The 20,190-nt window shown below is 45.3% G+C and overlaps 1 protein-coding gene across 2 annotated transcripts in view; it reads right to left on the bottom strand.

Annotated features, from left to right (window-relative positions):
• Positions 1–17,847, bottom strand: part of PTPN14 (protein tyrosine phosphatase non-receptor type 14) — a 205,035-nt gene extending 187,188 nt beyond the window's left edge. The window contains exon 1 of one of the 2 annotated variants that reach the window (XM_055419075.2): positions 17,613–17,847. The gene's annotated coding sequence lies outside the window, so the exon portion shown is untranslated. The remainder of the gene's footprint in view (positions 1–17,612) is intronic. The other variant, XM_055419073.2, reaches the window with a different exon arrangement.
• Positions 17,848–20,190: the final 2,343 nt, after the last annotated feature.

The following is a 20,190-nucleotide window of genomic DNA, read 5'->3' on the forward strand; positions in this document are numbered from 1 at the left end:
TGCTTATTCTGCCTATGCGCGCGTGCACACACACACACACACACACCTGCTTATTCTGCCTATGCACACACACACATGCACACACACACACACCTGCTTATTCTGCCTATGCACACACACACACATGCACACACACCTGCTTATTCTGCCTATGCACTACGGATTGACACACACACACACACACCTGCTTATTCTCCCTATGCATGATTGCACACACACACACACACACACACACCTGCTTATTCTGCTATGCACACACACACACACACACACACCCCTGCTTATTCTGCCTATGCATGATTGTACACACACACACACACACACACCTGCTTATTCTGCTATGCACACACACACACACACACACACACACCCCTGCTTATTCTGCCTATGCACTCCGGATTGACACACACACACACACCTGCTTATTCTGCCTATGCACTCCGGATTGAGTGGCCTAAGGACTTCTCTTATCTGTCCGGCAACTCTTGTTTCCTTGGCTGTGAGATCTCAGATCCTTACATGAGGAAGCACAGCCAAGGACACTGATGGGCAGTCCAGATACTACCATTTCTGAGCAGAAACCAAATCAAGTATAGCAGCGGGCAACATGACACTTGTAAAGTAAGCCAAGAGAGAGGATGCAGTTGGTAATAAAGCGGTTTAGTTTACAGTCTGAGGGAGGAAACTGTAGGAAAGACTGGTTCTTAAGTTTCAATTGGCATTTTCTGCTATAAAAACCATACGGCCATGGGGAATCTGAATGCCATGGAATTAAAGCCATCCAATGTTAGGCAACAGAACAATAAACAAATCTCCTCTCCTAAGACTGAAATATGCAGCAAAAGTTGGCAATTTGAGTAGGTTCAGCCATTTACCTAGTTCCACAGTAATAATTACTGATTTGCTTTGGATAAAAGTCATAAAACCTCAAATCAAATATATGCTTTCTATCTACTTTTTTCACCATTTTTGTTTTACTGCAAGAATAAGGTGTATTAAAGAAACAGTGTATTGAGAAAAACAGAAGACAAAAATGAGTATTTACTTACAATGACCTTCAGAAACTGGGACAGGAAATTATAAGTGGCCCTGGTTTTATTCAATTTAATAGAAAAGAAAACAATTTCTTCTAAACATTTTGTTTTAAAATACCATCCTTGACAATTACAAAAATTAAGTGATAAGCAAGGATGAAGACTGCATACTTAAATATTGATGATGATGCTATAAACTGATAGCCTTTGTAAAGAACAATCTGGCCATATGTAACAAGATCTATAAGCAATCCATGCCCTCTGACCCAGATAGCCTACTTTGGAAACTGTATTTTATAGGAACTCTAACTCAGTGTAAAGCCCCAAAGGTCTGTTACTTATTTTTATTTTATATTGTACTATATTTTATTTAAAGTGTTGTGTTTGTTTCAGGTGTACAGCAAAGTGATACAGTCATATATATATATATATATATACACAAATATATATATATACGAATTAACAAAAGCAGTTCCCATCTTTTGATGGGGTGCTCATGGTTTATAACATAAATGGCATTATTTTGAGAGAGGGATAACTTAGGTATGGTATTGGGTTTTTTTTTTCTTTTTGCAGCCTGAGGCAGTTGTAAAATAACTTAATGTAGCTTTTTACAACTGTGTATTCTACAGTATTTTTTCACCTGGTGAAATTTTAACTGTTAATGTTTTTGGCATTGTGCTTTGTACCATTTATTAAATAAAAAATAAAAATTTTAAAAAAAATACTCTGCAGATAAATAAATGCAATTTGTTCAACAATGTTGACTGCAACGCTATTTATAACTGTTAACATTGAAAACAATCCAAATACCAAACCATAAGAGAACAGTTAAGTCAATGATGGTATAAAAGATGAGATTACTGATCCCAACTCTTTGTTCCTTTCCTATAATGTATCCCATCCATGTCCCTGTGACTTGCCTGGGAACCAGGCCAGTGTTGGTCTCCAACCCACTGGCCTGCGGCTTGGCCATGGGACATACTTTGGCCAATGAGACATGAGCAGACAGCATTACTTGCCACCTCCATGCTCAGGAGCTCAGTCACATCCAATTCTTTGGGGTCCCATGGACTGTAGCCTGCCAGGCTCCTCTATGGAATTTCCCAGACAAGAATACTGGAGCAGGTTGCCATGTCCACCTCCAGGAGATCTTCCCAACCCAGGGATCGAACTCAGGTCTCTTACATCTCTTGCACTGTCAGGCAAGTTGTTTATCACTAGTGCCACCTGGGAAGCCCTGCCACCTCCACGCAGCAGCTTTAAACGAGACTGCTCACCTCTAACATTATTCCTGACCTAAGTCATGAGAACAGCATGCTCCGATGGGGGCTGACCTTTAGCCTCGGTCCCGGATATGAAGACATGTGGAGTGGTACCAAGGCCCAGTCAAGCCACCAGGAGCCACAGCGCACCGCAGCACTCACATCACACAGACAGGGAATAAATGTTGTCATAAAGCCACTGAGATGCTGGAACCTCTTTTGTTATCATATCAAAAACTAATACAACGGTCATGAAAATATGGCAAGGTATAGAGTAGCTGATATAGGAAAACATGTTTGAAAATGTTTGTAAGAAAATAGAAGATGAAACTAAAAGGTATTTACCAAAGACATTTATATAAAATAAGGCAAGCCAACAAGCACCAGAAATTAACTCACTGAGAATGATGTAACAAGTTTATTATTATTTTTATCGATAAAGCAGGTATTTATATATCTTAAATTCCCTTTTAAATCCTACCTTTATATTAATATAGGGCTTCCCTGGCAGCTCAGCTGGTAAAGAATCCGCCTGCAATACAGGAGACTCTGGTTTGATTCCTGGGTCAAGAAGATTCACTGGAGAAGGGATAGGCTAGCCATTCTAATATTCTTGGGTCTCCCTGGTGGCTCAGATGCAAAGAGTCGGACAGGACTGAGTGACTTTCACACACACGTATATATATGTACAGACCATAATTATAACAGAAGTAATTCTATCCAACACACTTTTTTCTGCATTAAATGATATAAAGATTAGTGAACAATTAAGCTAAAAGTGAATATAGTGTGAAAGGTTAATTGGTTTTAGAAAGTAAGAATTCAGGGTTGATCAAATTCTTTTGTCAGACTACAAGGAAGGGAATTGTTAAAAAAAAAAAAAACACAGACAAAAGCAAGAGTTATTTTCAGGGATGATCCACTTTCTAGTCATCAAACACTGTGCAAAAGCAACATCTGAAAAGACATTACTTACCAGAAAATAAAGTTGTACTACCTCTGAATTTATTTATGACTTGTTTGAAATTCCACTACATTTGTATGATTCAAAAATCGTGTTTATTAGAACAAGTACTGTTACTCACAGAAATTTATCAAACAAATTCAGTAGTAATTTTTAAAAACTGTTAATGTGGGGCTTCCCTGGTGGTCCACTGGTTAAGACTTTGCCTTGCAGTGCTAGGGGCTGGGGTTTGAATCCTGGGCAGGGAGTTAAGATCCCACAAGCCTCAGGGCCAAAAACCCAAAATATATAAAACAAGCAATAGTGTAACAAATTCAATAAAGACTTTCAAAAGAATTGTTATGTGAAGATTCTCATTATATTCTTTTATGAGATCGCAAGAAATATAAATGTATTTCCAACAATTAAAAAAAGGAACTCACAGTATGTCAATTATATGTATATATATAACATTCATTATAAAGATAGTAAGAAAGATGAAAAACACGTGTATTTGCAGGGGCATTTATATAAAATTACAAAAATATGTTTACATAAGAACAAAGGCTAAAAAATTAAATAGATTTGTAAAATACACTTTTACCAATTTTTGGAAAGTATTATAGCTATACTGCAAGGAGATCCAGTCCATTCTAAAGGAGATCAGTCCTAGGTGTTCATTGGAAGGACTGATGCTAAAGCTGAAACTCCAATACTTTGGCCACCTCATGTGACGAGTTGACTCACTGGAAAAGACTCTAATGCTGGGCGGGATTGGGGTCAGGAGGAGAAGGGGACAACAGAGAATGAGATGGCTGGATGGCATCACCGACTCGATGGACATGAGTTTGAGTGAACTCCGGGAGTTGGTGATGGACAGGGAGGCCTGGCGTGCTGTGGTTCATGGGGTTGCAAAGAGTCGGACATGACTGAGCGACTGAACTGAACTGATAGCTGTTACTAAAGAAAAAGATCTAATACTTATATTTACAAAATCTGTACTTGCAATGAGATACATTAATTTCTCTCAGTTAAAAGCAATCTGAAGCACACTTAAAAGTTTCTAAGATCAATATCTGGTAAATACCTTTCTAATTAAGACAACCCTGGATTAGTAAAGAGAGTAAACTAAGCATAACTTCACCATTTCTTGATAACTTGATGTCATCGATGGCTGTACTGCATTCCCTAATTCAAAGATGACAGCAGCCAGGGCTGCGAGGAGGAATGTGCGTCCTTCCGAGGCACTGAATAAATCAAGGAACTGTTACTGATTGATTCCAGGTAATGTTTTCTCTTTTGCCTTTGAGAGGCAGTGATGCAGAGGGGTTACAAGTACACGTTCTGGATTCATGCCCAGATTTGACACTGAGTTCCATCATTTATGTAGTTGAATTTGCATGCCAATGGTGTGACACAGTAAACTAGTATTTACTGTGCGCTTACACAGTATACTGGTATTTACTAGTATTTAATGTAGGATCTTGTGTCTTAGCCATTTTAAGCCCGAGGTTTCTCATCTACAAAATAAGCCAATGAGAAAACTTATATCACAGAGTTGTTACAAGGATCGAAAAGATAATCCATTTAAAGTGCTTGACAAAGTACTTGCTCATGGTAAGTAGTAAATAAATGCCAGCTAATATTAGCCTCTCTCTGCTAGTCATCCTAAGGCACCATCAAGTTTGCTTTTCACCATCACCAAAAACTATTTCTAATTTTCGTCTGCATCCACTGTTCCCTCAGTCTGGAGGCATCACTCAGGGGTTAGGTTTCCCAAGCTTAGTTGGATAACCATCTGTACCACTCCTGTCCTCAAGGACTCATTATGTCCTCAAAACATAATGTGGACCACAAATGCAAGCCACATAGGTAATTTAAAATTTTCCAGTAGTCACATTTAAAGAGCAAAACAGAACACAAGATATTAATTTTAATAATAGATTGTATTGAACTCAGTATATCTGAAAATTATTTCAAGAAGTAATCAATTTTTTAAAATTACAATGAAATACCTAACATTCTTTTTGTTGTTGTTGTGCTAATTCTGCAATAATCTGGTGTGTACTTGATACAGCACATCGCAACTCAAACTAGTCACATTTCAAATGCCATCAGGTCACATGTGCCTAGTGGCTACCTGAATGGTTGCTGAGTCTTTTAAAGATTAAGACCTCAGAAACACATCCCCACCTCCACATCAAAATACATTTATTAAACAAATGGATAAGAGGAAAGAAAGAAAGAGAAAGGCAGGAAGAACAGATGTCCCTGACCTGCATAGATTTCTGGGCCTAGGGTTGCAGTTCAGAACCTGGAATGAGCTCAAATCCACTTCTTCCACTTGGTAGCTGTGATCTCTTAGCTAATAACCTCTTTTATATGTCTCAAAGATAAACTATAGATAAAAATAACTTCTCTTTCATAAGACTGTTATGAATTGAAAGGTTGTAGAGGAAAAGGGGTTTCCATACAGAAAGTTCCACTTCGTAAAAGGTCAGGAATGAAAGTGGGGAAAACTGAAGGAAATAATAAGCAAATTAGCTAGAGATAATAAAAAGGCCATGGAAGAGAAAAACTGGTCATGTGATAGTCACAGCATCTGTGTTAAGTGCCCAGTTACACAAAACAACTGCCACAGTGGCAGCTATTAATAAAATAATTGCAGTGACATTTCTACAGCCCTCAACGGTTTATTCCTCCTAAGCCAGGCTGCTTTCTCTAGGCAGAATGATAAGGGCTGGGAATGGGGGAAGTGGCTGGCTGCCAAAATTCAGAGAATCAAGATTTTTTGGTAGTGCATATATTAATCACAGCTTCTGGCCTCAACTAGATGGATAAATGAAGATACATGAATTTTTCTTTGAAGGATGAGATTGCTGTAGTGCCTCAAATCCAACTGGAACATTATGTATTACAAATACATAAAATGAGATGTTTACTATTCCTACAACTTTCCTTGAAAGTTGGTTTGCGAATAAAGTCTTGATATTTTATTTTAAACTTGCTCTTGTTCTGTGCCTCTCCCCACACTGCCACTCCCCCCACCAAAATTCAACTAATAAAAAGTATAAAGTTAGCCTAATCTGCTTACAAAGACTTTTAATGCTTATTCGTGTTAGTAATCTAAGTCACTATACTCTCTGATTTAGACGTGGGGTTTCTTAAAGACAACAAACAAGTTTTCTCTATTACAGCCACCTTCTAAACTGAGATTTTCCTAGAAAGTATTTTATATAATATTCATGTCCCTTGAGATTACGTGTTCCATAAAACTGACTTAAAAAGAAAGTCCTTAAATAAATTCAACCTGTTTTTGTTTATTGCAAGACTTCTTGGACTCTTTAATATGCTCATGTACACAGATTTCAAGCTGCTGTGAGTGAGTGAGTGATAGTCACTCAGATGTGTCTGACTCTTTGTGACCCCCATGGACTGCAGCCCGCCAGGCTCCTTTGTCCATGGAATTCTCTAGGCAGGAATATTGGAGTGGGTTGCCATTTCCTTCTCCAGTAGCTTCTCAGCAGCTTCCTTCTCAAGCTGCTATGCTCAGCCACTATTACCATTCTATCTCTGGGTGGGGATACCAGTCTACAAATGAGAAAAATAAGTGAACCAAGAGAGTCAAACAACAGGAAGATAGCCTAAGTAACTCATGGAAATAGACATCTGTACAGACCTTTACACCAAGTTTCCAGCCTGATGGGCTGTACTCTGCAATTCTCCTTTTTATCATCCCTGATACATACACAGTAATTAACCTATCTCTGTGTGTGCTCAGTCACTTCAGTCATGTCTAACTCCTTGCAACCCTATGGACTGTAGCCCCATCAGGCTCCTCGGTCCACGGGATTTTCCAGGCAAGAATACTGGAGTGGGTTGCCATTTCCTCCTCCAGGAGATCTTCCCAACCCAGGGATCGAACCCATGTCTCCTGTACTGGAGGCAGATTTTTTACCACTGACCCACCAGGGAAGCCCCAGTTAACCTATCAGAGTCCTCCACATGAAGGCAATTTATTACAAAAGAAGGAAGGGAGGGAAGAAGAAAGAAGCAAGGAGAAAGGACTGGAAGAGGTAGAAAGAGAGGAGGGAGGAAATTTCTTTTAATGATATAGTAAGTGTAAACATCACATCATATTCACAGGCAAAGTTTAAATGCCTAAACGCATGCCTAAGGATGAAGCTACATGAAACATTCACTTGTACCAAACCCACCCCCTGGAAAATAAGCCTTATTTTCAAAACAACCAAACAGCTGCTCAGCTGAAACACAGCACAAATCATCCTTCCCAGCCTTTATTTTTAGATGCCTCTTAAGTAAAACAATAATTTTCTAGAGAATATAATTAAAAGTGGTAGGTGTCATTTCATTATTTTAGAGTTTTATTATAATTCGTTTCACATCAGTCACACTGTTTCCCCCTCATAAATCACATAATTATATAATATTCCATAACAAATTATTTGCCTTTAAATAAAAAAATCTATATGAACTTTTAAAAATATACAGATTTTAAAAGAGCACAATCCACCCAGAATGTTAGTACAGCCAACAGATTTAAACACAGGGAGTCTAAAAGTTAGCCCATTTTTCAAATGATAATTTGGAGACGTGTGTATGTCTTAAAAAAAAAAAAAAGTGTACCTCTGTCATGTAAAGCACAGTTTACAAAATGTCTAGTGAAAAAGAATATGGTTAATAGATCATAGGATTTCATTGGCAGAAACAAATGCTAATTGCCTGCTGGAGTCTTTAATGAAACCTAATTGCTGGCTTGAGCTGTCACCACTGACCCTGGTAACAGACCAGTACACCCTTCATAAACCTAATACAGCATAATCCTCTTTCATTATGGTTATTATAGCTCTGCAGTGGGACACGTCTGCCGCAAAAATAAACTCTGCTGCCTCTCCTCCATGAGGATGTGTTGCTTCTCTATCCCAGAGCAAGCAGCATTGACAGCAGAAGTCACCCTTACACCAAGTGGCACCACTTCACAGCCCAGATCTGCTTCCATACCTAGACTCACACAGACCCTCGGACACTGCTGCAGAAAACATCAACACAGTTCATGATCATAAGGGGACAGACTAAACAAGAGCAAACCAAAACAATGACACTATCCCCTGTCACCATAAGGTACATGGGAAAAGCAGAAGAAATAATGTCTAAAACTAATCATGAGTTTGACTTATAAATCGATCCCTGGGTTGGGAAGATCCCCTGGAGGAGAGCATGACAACCCACTACTGTCACGACAATTCCAGTGTTCTTGCCTGGAGAATCCCATGGACAGAGGAGCCTGGCAAGCTACAGTCCATAGGGTCGCAAAGAGTCAGACACAACTGAAGTGACTTATCACACACATGTATAAATCGATTCAGTCTACAGTCTACATTTCTGATACTGAATCCACAAGATATTCCTTCCTTCAATTTGCTTTGAAGTTTTTTTGGACATGCTCTTTTTAAAAAAAAATCACTTCAATTAAAAACCCTAATCTTACATCTATGACTCAACAATTCCAAGCATTTATTGAATATCTACTTTGCAGCAGGTGCCAAGAACCCAAAGATAAATAAATCTACAAAACATGTCCCCAAAGAGCTCAAAACCATGGGGAGATAGATGAACAAACAGCTATAATTTAATGCGATGCTTATCAGTGAAGAATGAGGAGAACACCAAAGGAAGACAGACCAGATGACAATGAACTCTTCCAAATGATAAAAAAGGAACATCGGACAAAACATCTAAGAAGATACAGAAGAAATTAGTATGTGACCAGATGGGAAAAGGAATTCAAGCGAAGAGTAACAGTAGATGTGAGTCAAAGCCACAATGTTTCAACCGTGAGACATGTTTCCAGCCCAGGCTAGAAGTTAGGTTAGCTGGAAACAAGAGCTATGCATGCAGAGCCCAGAAGGCTCAGCTAAGTCTGCACTTGACCTTGGGCAGCTTTGTGTATTGTTAAAATTAAGTACATTAGACATACTAGAGAACACAGTAAACATACGTGTTCCCACCACTCAGCTGAGGAGAGGAAAGAACATTACGCTTCTCTGCTCACCTTCACCGCCACCTCCTCCCCTGTATTTGGCATTTATGGTCTTTCTGGCATTTCTCTACCTAGTTAACCCTTGAACGTGATCTGAACTACACGAGTCCACTTATACTTGGATTGCTCCCAACAGTAAGTACCTACAGTGCTACCTGACCTGCACGTGTTGAATCGTGGATGTGGAATGCAGATTCAGGGGCAGCGGGTACACAAGTCTATGTTACAGGAGAATTTTCAAATGTGCAAAGGGTTGGTGCCCCTAATGCACACATTGTTCAAGGTTCAACTTTACTTCTATGACTGGTGTACGTATCTCTAAACAGTATCAAATGGCAAGACAGATTGTAAGAAAGAGAAGGAAAATTCAGACGTGTGTTTTTAGTTTTGGGGGGCTGCACCGCACAGCATGTGGGATCTTAGTTCCCAACCAAGGATGAAACCTGCACCCCACCCCACCCTCCATTCAGTGGAAGCGCAGAGTCTTACCCATTGGACCCCTAGGGAAGTTCCAGATGTGTTTAAAACAAGACTCTGAAGTGTAGAGGGTGGACTGGTCTCCGCACTGGCACAGCAGGACAGGTGACAAAAAGAGGTCGAGATGACCGTCTTTCCTGAAGGAACTGTTGTCATGGAGAGAAAGGGGGTAGCCTCAGCGGGGATCCCCGGGGCAAGCATGACGCAGACCCAAATGAACAGGGACAGGTGACCAGCAGCAGAAGAGAAGCTGGGGCAGTCTGTGCCAGGGCAAAGGAGGGACGTGGAGAGCAGTGAGGTCAGTGGCAGCTCCTGGGCAACTGGCAGGCTCGAGAGAGGGATACAGCAGGTTAACCAGGATGCAGAGCACAGAGAGGTTAATGCCAAGATGAAGTAGCAGAGGCGAGACTTTCCTGGTGGTCCAGCGGCTAAGACGCCACGCTCCCAACACAGACGGCCCAGGGTGGGGCCCAGGTTCAATCCCCGGGCAGGGAGCTAGATCCCACCTGTGACAAATAAGACCTGATAGAGCCAAATAAAGTTTTTTTTAAAAGTTGCAGAGGGGCCCGGTCAGGCGGGTGAGATCAGGAAGGCTGTCCAGGGGAGTGGTATTTACAGTGGACCTTTGAAGATGCTTTTGACAGGTTAGGATGGCTGAGCTCTAGGATTCCTGGGACCTGTTCAGGAAACAGCTGCAGTGTGGCAGAACCCTGGGGAATAGCAGGACATAAAGTTGAAGAAATCAGAGGAACATTGTTGGGGGGGTTGGTGTTATTCGTGGAGAACCTTAAAGGATCAAGCTCTAGTATATATAGTGTGTACATGTAATTCATAACAAACTCACTTTCATGACCATGAGATCTGCCTTAATTCCTTTTACTTGAGAACTGAAATAATGACTAAAGCCCACCTCATGATTTGGGGGATAACATCAGTGATATCAGTGCTGCTGACTACATGGTTCTTATTACATGGTTCTATAGGCAGAACCCAGGTGGCTCAGTGGTAAAGAATCTACCTGCCAAGCAGGAGATGTGGGTTTGATCCCTGGGTGGGGAAGATCCCCTGAAGAAGGAAATAGCAACCCACTCCAGTATTCCTGTCTGGGAATTCCCATGGACAGAGGAGCCTGGTGGGCTGCAGTCCATGGGGGTCGCAAAGAGCTGGACACAACTGAGCAACTAAACCACAACACCATGTAGGACAGGATATCTTGGTTCAGGACAGGTTGGCAGACACTATGACAATGTCATGGAGGGTTTCTCTCTTTTCCATTTTAAAGACTAGTAACTCAGAGGTTGAATAATGAGTGATTTGCCTTTTCCTCATTAATGTAAGGTACTACAGAAAATAATGCACAGAAATGAAATAAAACATATTCTAATCAATAGTACATCTAAATTTGTGAAAACAATTTTGTTTTATGCCTTAAGTCCCAAATGTTCCTACTTATTAATTTTTGTGTGATATTTACACTCCCTTGATCTGCAAGGTTTCCTAGGTTTGAAAAACAGAAAGAAAATAATTATGTGTTTGAAAGTAACCAAGTAAAACAAAGCAACAATAAGAGCCAGAGTCTCAGTAGCTTGAGAAAACAGCTCAGGGATGTGATTCGCCTCCTCAAACGAACAAATAAGATGTGTATCATAAACAGCACTGATATCTGTTTAACTTTGAAAATCACATACAGTCATTAACACGATATAATCTTCCCAGCACACCACACCTATTAAAGAATAAACAATAAATTCCACACCAAACTGGGCTCTAAACCTCCAGGTCAGCATTTCAGAAACGCATTCATTCATGGATTCTTTAAACACTTCTTTATAAAAAGTCAACTCCATTTCATTCTCTGCATAACAGCAATAATAATAGTTACCTACTTTACAGGGTTGTTGAAAGATATAATACAAAGTGCTAAGAACACTGGGATAGAACCAGCACCAGTAAAGGTAAGCCGTGGCTCTTTCTAGCCAACCTCCATACAGGGCAGAGATTCTGAAAAAAAAATAAAACGTAAATCCTGCCGGGAGAAGCTTATAACTTAACAGAGGAGACAGGGAGGTAAACATAAATAATATGGTGAGACAGAAATTACCGATAGAGCTAACTGCAAAATGTTCTAAAACTGTAAAGAAAGGAATGCCTAACTGGCGGTGGGAAGGAGTGTCAGGGCAGGGAAAGCTTTAGCTGAAGGTGCGGGGGCTAAGCAGGCAGCCAAGGGGAACAGGTCAGTCTGGGTCAGAATGTAAGGAATAAGGGAGCGGGGATTACACATCACCCTTAGGGTCTTAGGGCCCTCGCATAGAGACAAGAAAAACCGCAGATGGGAATGCAAAGGTAGTCAGGGTGAGGAAGCCTTATCATACAGGTACTAAGAGGCACAGTAAGAATTTATATACTATAAAGATTTGCGTTTTAAAAAGCTATTTAAGTGAACAGATGAAGAGAATGTGAAAGACAGCCTTTGAAGCTCTTGAACAATCCCAAGAGGCAGTGGTGATGGAGGGAAAGGAACACATCAAGGATACTTTAGAGACACAAACTCAAAGGATCTAAGGACTAATTGGGTTTGTTATGGGGGTTGGAGGGGCGGGGGCAGGGGCGCTGGGTGCTAACAAAGAGTGACATGCTGAAGAGAACTCCAAGTGCCTGGCTTCAGCAGCTAAGTCAATTCATGTCAGTAAGACAGGAAACACAGAGGCAGCAGCTTTTGTGGCAAGAAACTAATGAGTTCAATTTGAGACAGGTAGAATTGGGCATGAATAGCGGATAAGCAGACGGAGAGAAGTACCAGATAAACCAAACTGTTCAGAACCGAGCGGTGGGGTCAGATGGGGTGGCATGCAAATCCATTAAAATGGAAGTATCTAATTCATGCTCTCCATGGGCCTAGCTAGGAATAAGTTACCATTAAGTGACTCCCAGCCTCTCCGGAGTGCCAAAACCACCAGAACCAGAATCATTCAAACCACTGCAGTGAAAAACTTAAGTGACTACCACGCAAGGCTGACAGGTGTGGATGGACCAAAATGACTCAGCCATTCTCAAAATGCTGGACCGAGGACCAGGAGTATTAGCATCACCTGGGAGTGTCTTAGGAATGCAAATTCTCAATGACCACCCCAGACCTGCAGAATCAGAAGCTGGGGTGGGCATGGGGGATAATACCAGCAAACAGTGTTTAATGAGCCCTCCAGGTGATTCTGAGGCTCACTACCACCTTAGCTAATGTCCCAATTACCTGAAGGGAATGGAGTGTGAAAGAACTCCTGGGCGACAGATTCCCAAAGACTTGAGGAAAGGAAATGCTGGAAAAGGATACAATTTGCACAAAGACAAGCATCAGGAACTTTTGCTAATTTTCAACAATGAAGCCAAAGGAGATCGAGTCAGCAGCCCTCACGGTAAATCTCCCCAATTTAGGAATATCGGTCAGTACTAAAATCTCAAACATCACAAATGTGAAAAGGATGCTCAGATTCACAGGGGACGTCATGCCACGCTTTTCCTCCTTTTCTCACCAGACACCTCCTGGCTGACCAGCATCAAGCACTGACGGGATGGCCACCTAGGGTTTACAGGACCTCTGCAAATGCAACAGACTTCTGGGCCAAGCTAACTGACCAGGCTCAGGATGAAATCCTTGAGCTGGGCCTAATGGAGTCCCGTCAGGAACTAAGCCAAATCAGCCACGTATCAGATTTTACATACAAGCTTGATCCAAGCCTGGCCACAATGTGTTTTTTTCCAGTAGCAAGGACCATAAAACAAGTCCAACAAAAGCTTGAGTGGAGAGTGAAACAAAACCAAGGCATATGGAACCAACAGGAAAAAGGGAAAGGAAATTAAAACAATGTTCAAATGCCATTTATAATCCAGCTTGGACACATAACCACTCCTATCCCACAAAAAGGTACTTAGTCACTTACCTTTTACCTCAGCGACTCTAAATCCTCATCCACAAGAACTGCATCATATCCTCTCATTCAAAATTATAAATAATTCAGAGGTTATTTATTTTCATAATCAGCATGCGTGCAATACACAGCAAAGGCAATGGCTGGTCCTCGCAATGCGATTTCCTCTCCCTTTCCACTGCAAAAACCACCGCCTGATCTGCATTCTCCTAAACTTTCTCCCTCTACTCTTCAAAGGGGTCTTCTTGCACCTGGGACCTGTTTGCAATCCTGTATCATGTAGGATCCTCAATCAATTCTTGGCTCTAACAATCCGTTCGGCTTCTGGAACAGTTACTGCACACCTGTCCTCCTGACGTTTTAGGAGTGGTTCCTTTCTTCTAACATCCCCTCCTGCTGGGAGGTTGACATGAAGATCAGTGAATTAATGTTTGCCAAATACTTCAGGCTTCTCGGATGAAAGGCAACATTAAAGTTCAAGCGACCTGAAGCTGGCAGGACCTGAGAGGCTCCTTGCAACTGACTCCTTAGACCTAAGCTTCAAAGAAGGAGAGCAAGGCTGCAGAGACTCATTTGTGCCGATCGGCTACCTTTTGCATTCTTGCTAAAGGCAGGTGGATTTATTCTAACATCATTGAATTCACTGGATTTCAACATTAGAATCGCAAGGAGCCTTGTATTAGCACTAGCCTCTCATTATAGGAAGCAGTATGCGGGGAAAGGATCCCTTTTTCTGCCCTCGTCTACGTGGCTTTCCCTCCCTAAACTAACCTACTGCCTGGTCCTGCAACTCACACCCTCCTTCTACATGAGGGGCTAGCAGCTGCCAGCCAACACGTTTGCTTTGAGCCAACAGACCAAAAAAAAAAAATGTCAAAAACAAAGCCTTATGTGTATGTTGGCACGCATGTGAATTCAGGCTGCTGGGGAAAATGTGACACACAAAGAGTGCATTCATGGCCACATATAACTCCTGGAACATATAAATAGCCATCCTTGACCCAACACCTACTCAGTGTGAGGGAGGCACTGTTAGCAGAGGGGCACAGGGCATTACACAGAATTCCCCCGAGTATCCTGGCGCGTTAACAACTGCTGGCCCCACCTTAGAGATGAAGGAAGACTCGGAAGGGCTGCAAAGCAGCCAACATCACAGCTAAAAGACGGCAGAGCTGGGACACAAACTGAGCTATATCTCGAACTCCCAACCCCGGATCTCCGACTCCAGCACACCAACAGGCCAGAAAAGCTGCTGAATGTGCTACACACACACACCTTGAACCATTCAATAAGCCCTCCCTGGGGCTCAGACGGGGGGAAGGGTAAATTAAACCAGTAAGGGGAGACCACAGAGTCTTGTTTTAGACATCAATTTTAACCTCTTCTCCACCAAAACGTGCTTGTTTTCCCTCATTCTTTGTCAAGCAGCACAAGCAGCAATAATTGAAATGGCTAAAGATTTCATCTTATCTCTTTCCTCTGCCTTATCTCTAACAAGGTACACTGCACTGAGGCTTAGAATGAGTTCAAAAAATGCACAGTGTTTGGTGACTGAAGAAGTCCAAATGCAGGATTGCAGGTGACAAAGGATAAGAATACGGAACCCAGGTGGGGGACAAGGTACAATCCAAGGGTATATGTTCGCATCCCTGAAGCCAAAAACTGAAACTCTTAGTAAGGAGGGAAGGCACTGGAGGGAAAAGTTCTCATAGTTGTCAACTTCTGGCTCATCCATTCAGGACAAGCAAGAATTGTCCCAAACATCCTAATTTTTCTTTGATTTTTTTAAGGTTCCTCCACATGAAAGTAGTCTAAATGCTCTTTCCATTACAGCTGTCTGTTCCACATGGTCCACACAAACCTGAATATCTAGTGTTAATAATAACAACTATATGTTTAAGCCAATGATGGAGGCTGGACCGGTACCTGGGAATAGCAAGAGTTTCTCTTGAGCCATTTCTCTCACGAAGGTCCTAGACCTTCAGGAAAGCCATTGTCCAGGGGCTGTTCTTGAGATAAAGAAAGGTGTGTTCTTGTTTTTCTCTTTTTTGGGGATGGGGGCGGTTGAGGCAAACACCCAGCACTGCAGGAGGTCAGTATGCTCTTCTCACTCACATGTACTGGTCTGAGGTCACCGAGAGCTGGACTTCCGCCACCTCAGCCAGGACGCAGCCACTATGAATAATACTACACCGCCACTTCAGCCAGTGAAGAGGCACCCTTGAGCAGCAAACCACGTACAGGAGGCTGCTGCGCTATAAAAAGCTTTCTAGGCAGGATCCGCTGAATCCTGGACCAGGAGGCGACAACAATCTGCTAGAAGGCGTTCAGCTTTTTGTAAAGTTTCAGAGGAAGGAAGTCATTCCTCCAACTGTGCTGATGCTGCGATGACGTGGGAAAGTGGAGAATACTACAACAAGCACAGCGACACACACACGAACTCACTCTGCACAGCACAGACGCCCAGGCAGATTAGGCAGAAGGGCATCTGTGCTCTCCAGCTTCCACTCGTTAAGGCTATCATTCCCAAGGCACATGCTTTTAACGCCATCACCAAAAGATAAGGCGACTTCAATACAAGCTTCTGTAAGCTGCGGTATTATCACCTATTGCTGTCAGGTGGCCCTTTGAAAGGGAATCAGTACCATTCTGATGAAACCAGGCATGAGCATGAGCCAGTTAGTGTCAATGAAAATGTAGAGGGTCCCCCAACCACTGCTTGTTGCAGAACCAGCATCAGGCATCCAAAGCGAGAGATGCGTGTGCCGCTGGAAGCTACTTGGTTCCTAAGTGCTTCCAGTTTAATATCTAATAAAAAAAAAAAAAAGCTGTCCTGGCTACACTGAACCAACCAAGCCATAAATCCCTCTTCAGCCCCCAGTTCTCTACTAGGTATGATCTCTCTGCACTCGCATTTTGGACTCTTCCTTTGCACAAGTTCTTTCCTTCCCACTGGAAGGCACTTTCCTAATCGGTCCTCTAGGGGAGCGACACCTCAACTCTCCAGACTCAGCGCACACCTGGCCCCCTCACCTCTGGACCAAGCCTTCCCAGGCCCTCTCAGTACACTCTGCTTCCAGGTCAGTCAGTGGGTTTCCTCTGGCAGGCTGCAGTTACATCCTGTTTTAGCATCTTTGTATCCCCAGTTCCTAGCCCAGGGGGAGAATCTGCCATACTGGGTTTGTTGAATGAATGGGCCAACGAACTAACCCATTTGAAGAAATTCACACGTTGGTGGAAACCCTGTAACCCATCCGCAGCCGGCGGTCTGGAAATTCCTCACCTTCACAAAGACCGACGGCCAGCCCCTGGACGGACTGAAGGCGAAAGCCCACAATCGGCCTTAAGCTGTAGGGAGGGGTGGGGTGGGGGGACCTGGAGGAAGTGGGAAGGAACGGGGGTCGGGGCAGCGCTCCCTCACTGCTCCTCAAAAAGGTGAAAAACCTCTTCCTAGCGCTGAAACCTCAGAAGTAGGGGTCATGCCAGGAGAAAGCGGAGACGGTGTCTGAACACCACCCTTGGATCTTAATACTCAGAACTTGGGGCGTTCGAGGTTGAGACCTGTTCTGAAATTAGGGGCCCACAGGGTCTCCCTGTGAGTCGGCCGACCACACAAGTAGGGGCAAAGAAGCCCAGGAGTTTGGTGGCAAGGCTGTGGCCTAGTGGAAGAGCATGGAAATTTCTCCCTCTCAAGATCCTGTCTCCTGGGGGGTGGGGGGGTACCAGGGGCAGGGGGCTGTGGAACAGAGGAGGGTCGCGGCGGGGGACCCCCTCCAGCTTGAGAGACAGTGACGGCTTTCACCCTCCGGCCCCCGCCGTCTGGGTATCTCAGCTGCCCTCACTAGGCCCTCTGTGGTTCCCCAAAAGAAAACGGCAGTGGGGAGGAGGGGGCTAGAGTGTGAGTCTCACCGTCCTCTCTGCAGACAGCGCACACCTTCCACCGTAACTCCAAGCCGTGCGTATTTGCGGGCGGCTCCCACCGCCACTTAACAAGTCCAGCTGCCCGGCCCCCTCGCGCTCCCGCTGCCCTGCCAGGCGTCCCGGGCCGCCGATCCCAAGTCGGCGTGGCCAGCGTTTGCCCAAGTCATCGGCAAGGCGCCCGGAGCGCCCAGGGCGGCCCCCAACCTGGGGCCCGACTCCCCGCCCCAGACGCCGCTTACCTGCTTACATGGCCCCGTCAGAACCCCGGAGTCCCGCGCCGAAAGGCTGCCCTCCGCGGGCGGCGGAGCCCCAGGTCCCCCCGAGGAATTGCTTCCAGTGGCTGGCGGAGAAGGGGCGGAGGGAAGGAGCCGGAGGAGGCGAAAGGGGAGGGAGGTTTCCGCCGCGATCCCGGCGCGAGAGTTGGCGCGGGGGCGCCCGGAGAAGGGGGGAAAGGAGAACCACCCCGGCGCGGGGCTGGCCCGCCGGAGAGGGGACCGGGACGGGGAGGCTGGCCGAGGTGGGAGAGGACGCGCCGCCAGGGGCCACGGAGTGGCGGCCGCTCGCCGAGGACCGGCGCCCGGAGGGCAGGCGGCGGAGCGAAGACGGGCGCTGCAACCTGCCCCCGGACTGCGCCCGCCGCGCCCTCCCCGGGGAGGGAAAAGTTGGGACGAACTTTCAGGGGCCGGGAGAGCCAGAGCGGCAGGAAATGCGAGCGGCCGCGAGAGGAGGGAGGAAGGGGCCTGGCGAGTGGGAGGGGACGGAGCAGGCGCCGGCGGCCGCGGCTCCCCCACCCCGGGCCCGGCTCGGCGGCGCGCGGGGAGCGCGGGGCGCGCGCCGGGGGCCCGGAGGAATGCGGCGGGGCGGGCGGGCGCGCGCGCGGGGGCGCGGGGGGCTGCGCGGGAAGGGGAGCCCCGGCTCCCGAGCCCCGGGCGCGCGTCCTTGGGGACGTCACAGCGCTGGAATCCGAGGAATGCCGAGCTGCCGCAGCTCCTTCTGCAGGCCCGGGAGAAGTCGCGCACTTTTAGAAATGTGGTGGCTTTGGGAGAAGGTTTTCAAAGGTGAGGGCTGAGCAGGGAGGACGGGGTGAAACTCCCCTGGAGTAAGAGACGGGGGGAGTGGGGAAAGCGAAGGGACCACAGCGACCCCACCTAGCGCCTCTCCCCGGACGGGGGCCAAGGCGGGGGCGGGGCCGGGGCAGGAAAAACCCCACCGAGAAGCCGCAACCTGCAGAGGCGGGGCCGCGACGGGGACTGACCCACCCCGACCCAGAGCGCCTCACCTTATTCCGGGGACCCCTCCAAGCAGGGTGTCCCCACGCAGTCACTACACAGGGAAAACAGACCCGGAGAAAGGAGGGTGGCTTCCAGAGTAGGCAGTCTTTTAAGTTATCTGTCCAGGCCTCCTGGAACCTCTGGGTACCAAACCTGACATCTAAACAACCCCTCACCCGCTCCTCCGGGAATCGCACAGTTAGTGTACCCAAGGAGTTAGTATACCCAAGGAATTAGTGTACCCAAGGAGTTAGAATCGTTTTCCCGGTTCTTTCCATGCCACAGAATCGCCCCACCCAGCCTGGGTAGGCATTGGGAGGAAACTGCCTTAGCATTTTCGGAGGTGAAGTTAATGAGACGCAGCTGGTAAGACGAACCAGGCTCTGGGAGCCAGGCCCATGAACCCGGGTTTTCGGACCAGCCCTGCCGTCACCGGCCGAGGAGTGTCCCCATCCCTGAAAGCCTCGGCCTCTGAGGCTGTAAAAATTAAAGGATTTGCCTGTTTTTCTGTGGTCCTTGGCATTGCAAAAATGATGCCTTAGGAGTCTGTGGTCTTACTCAAGCCCAGTCCTTTCAACCTTAGGTTGAATAGGGTCCTTGGAGAATTGCCACTGAGGATGCCGTTCCAAATTTCTTCCATGTCCCACAACTCAGAAAAATTCCTGGGCTCTTGGGGAAGAGTCTCCTGTGGCCATCAGGTGCAAATCTGTGGTCACGTGACTTCTCTGAGCATTTGCCCAAATTCAAAACTACAAAGAAGCAGAGAAGACCTTAAAGGGATGGAAGGGAAAAGGCTGAAGACAATTAGGATCAGTTTCTCCAACTTTTAAGAAATAGCTGGATACTTTCAATATGGACTTGCTGGATTTCCAAAGAAAACTGCTGCTGCTGCTGCTGCTAAGTCACTTCAGTCGTGTCCGACTCTGTGTGACCCCATAGACGGAAACCCACCAGGCTCCCCTGTCCCTGGGATTATCCAGGCAAGAACACTGGAGTGGGTTGCCATTTCCTTCTCCAGTGTGTGAAAGTGAAGTCGCTCAGTCGTGTCTGACCCTTAGTGACCCCACGGACTGCAGCCTACCAGGCTCCTCCATCCATGGGATTCTCCAGGCAAGAGTACTAGGGAGTGCCTTATTGTCCACCAGAAAGTGTGGAAAGCACTTCATGTACTATTATCCCTATTTCTAAGATGAGGAAAGTGAAGTGTGAAGACATTATCTGTCTCACCAAGGATCACACAGCAAGTACACTATGATAATGGACCCTAGTGTGTCTGGCCCCAAAATTCAAACTTA

This window comes from Moschus berezovskii, chromosome 17 (assembly GCF_049115385.1).
Source record: "Moschus berezovskii isolate FMDL1 chromosome 17, NW_MosBer_1.0, whole genome shotgun sequence".
NCBI lineage: Eukaryota > Metazoa > Chordata > Mammalia > Artiodactyla > Moschidae > Moschus > Moschus berezovskii.